Here is a 5237-nt window from a genome sequence, read left to right on the forward strand (position 1 = left end):
CAAGATACCAAAGGGATCGCAAGACTTTCGCTCCCGAAACTAAATGCCAATTATTATTTCGGGGCGGTGTAATAACGAGCCACTAAAGCGTTTATTTCGAGTGGCTCTAAAAATCGGCCACGAACGCCCGGTGGGATGTTTGCGTTTGGAACATAGTAAGGTGTCGTTTAAAACGTGAAATTTACGATCGTGTCGTCGAATCGCAGCTACTTCGTACCGCGGTGGAACGCAATTTCCACGGGAACGTTCCGCGGAGTATCGAAAGGCTCGTACCCAAGGCTCGCGGCAGAACGAATGATATAAATACATCGAGACGAGAGACGAGTCGTTAAAATCACTGTTCGACGTCTCCGCGGAGCTTGATTAACGCGATGCCTATTTTCGAAGGCTGCCGGCGATGATTTATGGCGACATTCTTTTCGATCTCCTTCGCGCGGTATCTGGTACATTTCAGGCGAGTCAGAGGAGCCTCATCCGTCACGCGTGGATTTAAAACCGGACGGAAAAATGGGACACGGACGATACACCGTCGTAATAAATAGATAGGTGCGGAGAACTTTTCTTCGTTTGCCCTCAAGTATCGAATGATAATTCAGGTTCTCAGGGGTAGAGGAAGCAGCGTCTCTTCGATCGTTGGGACAACGCTTCGAGGAATAGTTTCACAGATCCTCTTCGAGCAACGCGAATGCAGAATTATTTCAAACGGTTGAACTCGTAGAAGTATAACATAAGAGCACGAGCACCAGATAAACGTGAGAAGGGCACGTACGAGGTCCTCTTCGGAATGGTACCGATAACAAGTGGATAACACGCATGGTAAAATAATAACAAATATTACCAACAAGAAATCCGAACCTGGTCCAGAATGTTGTCCATCGCGTAACATTGTTATGAAGTTGGTAAATGTGATAAATTATGGAACCATCCATAATGATATTATGGATTTCCATTACGAGTTGGGGATTGTATTAAACTTTAGTGGGGATTGTGCATAATCGCCAGTTTATTATTAAGTTGTCCCAAAAGTTTCTTCGATTTCGTTAATAAGTAATACATACAGAACATTTTATGTCTAATGTTATGTTACATTCCATTATTATTATTACGTTAACATCGAAGAAATTAAGTTACCTATATTTTATAAACATTGTCCACAAAATGAGTGCAAGCCACGAAAGTAACTTTTGGAACAACCTAATAGATTTACTTTAACAAATCGATATTACCCCATCGCGAAAAGGGGAGCCGATCTGAGTCACTGTCTTGGTCGTGACCTTTCGCTCGATGACTAATTTTCCCCGGTGATCTTATGCTAAAAGCTCCGTGTAGCCAACGCGGGGACGAACAATCGCTGTGAAGGCGGTTTTCATTGTCTCGTCTAGTCATGCACGATGCCGTCATGCTCGTCAGAGATGTGTCGGCGAAACGGGCGTAAGAGCCGCTTCAACCTCCTCGTCGCGGAAAGATATTCACCTCGCGAGAAGGAATTAATCGAACACCTGGTTTCTCGTTATGTTTCAACGCTCGATGAATTTTCACCGGCGCGAACGAGACAGCCGGTACCTGCATCGGTTTTCCACAAGCGTCAGACACAATTAACGATAGGCCAACGATTGCTTAATTACTGTCGCGTTACGTGAACGCCGATAAATGGTAAAAAAACAACGAGCCGAATCACCTGCGGGTAGTCGAATACGATATCTCGAACGAAAACGAAAAGTAACTACGATATCAACTTTCTTATTTCGTTAGGTGTGGAAATTAATTCTGTGCCTTTCTATGGTAAACTTGCCATTTATGTAAATTCACCATTCGCAAATAGAAAGTTAATCATATTTTAATGAAAGCGTACATCTTCGCTTCGCTTTGAGAGAGCGTAGAATATAGAATAGACGAATTCATTGCGTTTTCGAGACGAACACCATAGATTTATCGTGCTCGCTTTTTGTTTCGAGTAATGTCGTTACGGAAGTCTACTCCATAAATGCATTAGCGACAGGCGTTGTAAATCTTTTTCTCGGCGCGTTGTCGTCGGGTTTTTTTTTTCGTTCTCGAATCGTCTAAATTTATCAGTCTTCGAGTAAAACTTTCTATCTCGCGCCCAATTAGGGAGCTGAAAGTCGTGTTGTCTTCCAATTTGCAATGCCATGAGAATTTCTTCTGATTCTGTATCGATTTCAACCAGTGTTTCGCTTTTCATTGTAGAACCGGGTCGTGGATCCGACGTGCGATTTTCTCTCAGCGGCGTCTGTGACGCGCGATTCGATCGGCTACACTTTCTAGCGCGCGTAAACGAGCGGTTATCGCCGCGTATATTTTTCTTCGTTTCAGAAACGGGGTCGATGAAGGTTCGCGTCATCTCGCGATGACTCAAAGGAAGAGTGGACCTTCGTTGGATTTGCTCACCTTCGTGAGAATCGCCGACTTCGAGCAGAGGACAACGCTGAACACTCCATTTGCGTAGAAGAATTTCAATCAAATTAGAAGTACGAAATTCTTTGAGTTGTTATAGAGTTGTGCACAATATTTTATGTCCAATGTTACATTATTAAATTCCGTACGATTCATTTTGCTCCATTACTGTTATACGATATTAACAACTAATAAAATAGGTTGTCTATTTATATAAACACAGCCACGCAAAATAATTGAGTGCAAGTCACGGAAGAAACTTTTGGGACAACCTAATATATGAATGTTAGGCGGGACCGAGTGGTTGCGAGAAACGAGCGGTTTCCCGCTGGTGGTGAGGACAGGAGGTGCCACACTTGCTTCGTACTTTCGGTACGAATTATAATTCACCGAATAACTGTTCGAAAGTTGAACAAATCGTAGGTGATGTTATTTACCGTCTATCTCTCTATAACTAAATCCCTATTATTAACAATGATGACGACAGAGAATGTCATCGAGTACTAATCACAAGTTTCGATGTATCCGTAGGGCTATCCGTAAAAACGATCCTTCAGGAGCAATTCCCAACGCTGCAACGACCAGAATGCCGTGCATACAAGTTTCTGACATTGCCAGCCAGCGTTCCACGAGTTAGAGTTACGCTGTTACTCATCCGCAGGAGGGAACTCGCGTAAAGGGAAACACGTGCGTACGAATGGGTATAATAAAGAAATTACCCATTTCCGGAAACCGGTCGACCTTTTGTCGGCTCCTCGGTTTGGCGAGAAGAAAGACAGGTTTTCACCGCATCGCGCCAAATCGCCGTACTTTTTTTTTTTTATTCTCTCGTACCATTTTCTAGAGCTCGCTATCGTAAACACATCTCTCGGACGATAATCTTGCCACTTTTTTGCCCACGACCATCGACGCCAAGCTCTCGACCTTCGAACCCGTCGTTTTCACCGGAAATAAAAGAAACGTACAGCTGGTAACCATAAATAGAGTTATAAACCAGCGTAGAAATCACGACGGTGCCAGTTCGCCTTCACCAGGTGTGTTTCTGAATTAAAAAGAACGTATACGTAAGAAGATATTCGAGATTATAATAGATTCATCCTGCAGAGGCTCCGTTGCCACCGTTCGAGATGAAACGAGTCCATCCCAGGCCCGAACGTCATTTCGAATTCGCGATTGCGCGTGGCGAGCGTTCGCGATCGCCGTCGATGAGTTTCCGGCTGAGTCCGTTGTCGTACCCGCGGTGCATCGCAAGCGTTGTTCCCCTTATCTCGCGACAAAAGGAAGACACGAGTCCCGCATTGCGCCTCGCCCGACACTTCCGGTCCCTGTTCCTTTTCCTTTCCGCGGGGTAGGTACTGTTAGCGTTCGAAGTTCTGGCGCGGCTGCGCAAGAAGCCCGCGCCATTCTCGCATGCGCGACGAAACGAAATCGTTTACGACTTTCACGCTCGAGGAACAATCGGCGAGATCAGAAACGGTAAAAGCTACCGGGTCGTGGCGGCGCGAATCGCAGCCACTTAATTGCATGCGAACGTCCTCGATCGTAAGTATTAATTAACATTCGAGCGATTTCTTTTCTCGATGAGTCCGCCTCTGGAAAGATCGGATCTAACGACCTGCGATTTCTGCCGCTCCCGTCGTTTTCTTCTCTCTTTACTTTTCTTTCTTTGCTCTATTATTACTGACATCGATGCAACGACCTTTTCAAGTTTCGTTACTTAACTCTAGGTTATTAACAGCGTACCAAAGGTATATTGGATCATTATTATTAGTCTATGCTCTTCGACAAGAATTCCTTTCCTCTCAAGTCTACAATGACGCACGATGTCTTTGAAACTAAAGTACCACCCCGCGACTTTTCAAGCTAAGCTTTTTTTCGTGCGGTAATCAACGGTTCCCCAGCGGAAGACAAATTACTTTGCCAACGTCAATGGGCGACGTAAGAATAGTGTCGCGTAATTGGCTGCGACCATTATCGTCCTGTAATTGGGATGGTGCAAACGATCGTTTAAAGACCTTTTTTTATGGAAGCTACTTGTTGCGCCCAGATGAAAACTCGTTCTTCACTGTCATTACGTCATTGGAGCTGCGTGAAAATGACAGTTTCTCACGGAAACGAATAAATTGGTTTCGCGTGGACGCCTCGAGGCGAATTTATGATTCGACGGCTGTGCAAACCCAGGTGCGAATAATCGCTTATGGTTAGATGAATCGAGGTGCACTGGTAATCTCTTTCGTTTTCTAGGTACAAGCGATTACGACAAGGGAGCTATCCAGTGTTTCTACTTAAACAAAATTACAAGCTTTAATTTACGCAAGAAGAAGAAGAAGAAGATATTTATAAATCGTTAACGTAATATTTATTTGCAGGGACTTCTTTGGTCTTCTCCATAGAAGATCGGAACATTGAAGTTATCAAATGGAGAGGATGACAATGCACAAGGTTTCTCGGCGTGAATTTTGGGAACGGAAACGCAACGTCCAAAGGTACGTTTTGAGTCAAGTAGGTCGCGTCCTTGAAAGGAACAATTACGTACAAAATTATGTACCAAGCGCGTTACTCAACGCGGCCGCAACTAAGCAGGGATTACAATTTCGTACTATTCTAACACGTCGAATGCCAAGAAGTCAACGACTTGAGTTACAAACTGTGAAGACGACCACGCTTTACACGATACACACTGGGTGTTCGTTAAGAACACAAACTCCGCGTTAACCGTGTTACTCGATGAAGCGTGGAACAATCTTTCGTTGCCTTTCCAGAGGAATCAATTGAATGCGTTAATGTACATACTGTCTGAGTAGGTTTGGTGTAGTCTTTCGTCG

The 5237-nt window shown here is 44.3% G+C and overlaps 2 protein-coding genes across 2 annotated transcripts in view; one reads left to right on the forward strand and one right to left on the reverse strand.

Moving 5' to 3' along the window:
• Positions 1-5237, reverse strand: part of LOC128881203 (unconventional myosin IC) — a 27145-nt gene that overhangs the window by 13577 nt on the left and 8331 nt on the right. The window lies entirely within an intron of this gene.
• LOC128881207 (kinesin-like protein KIF12) overlaps positions 29-5237 on the forward strand; it is a 35550-nt gene continuing 30341 nt past the window's right edge. The window contains exons 1-4 of the mRNA XM_054132003.1: positions 29-2486; positions 2636-2835; positions 2944-3099; positions 4782-4898. The gene's annotated coding sequence lies outside the window, so the exon portion shown is untranslated. The remainder of the gene's footprint in view (positions 2487-2635; positions 2836-2943; positions 3100-4781; positions 4899-5237) is intronic.

This window comes from Hylaeus volcanicus, chromosome 8, assembly GCF_026283585.1.
Source record: "Hylaeus volcanicus isolate JK05 chromosome 8, UHH_iyHylVolc1.0_haploid, whole genome shotgun sequence".
Taxonomy (NCBI): Eukaryota; Metazoa; Arthropoda; class Insecta; order Hymenoptera; family Colletidae; genus Hylaeus; species Hylaeus volcanicus.